This window comes from Morus notabilis, unplaced genomic scaffold, assembly GCF_000414095.1.
Source record: "Morus notabilis unplaced genomic scaffold, ASM41409v2 Scaffold137, whole genome shotgun sequence".
Taxonomy (NCBI): Eukaryota; Viridiplantae; Streptophyta; class Magnoliopsida; order Rosales; family Moraceae; genus Morus; species Morus notabilis.
In genome coordinates this window covers 1066177-1066466 of record NW_010358172.1, presented here as the reverse complement: position 1 = coordinate 1066466, position 290 = coordinate 1066177, and positions in this window count along the sequence as shown.

The window sequence follows — 290 nt, the reverse complement described above, 5'->3', positions numbered from 1 at the left end:
TTTGTAGAGCATCCTAGTTGGCAACAATATATTAAGGTTGTACATAATCTTAATACACAGTTCACTTTAAAAACTACTCTTAGGAAAGATTTATTAAAATTATTTAAAAAAGAAAAAGAAACATTAATAAACCTCTTACACTCGACTAGCGGGTGCGTTGCGTTAATGGCAGATATTTGGTCTGCCGTTGCTAATAAAGATTATTTAGTTGTAACCAGACATTACTTTAAAGGATTTGATTTAGATAAGAGAATATTAGGTTTTAAATGTGTTCTAGGATCACATAGCGC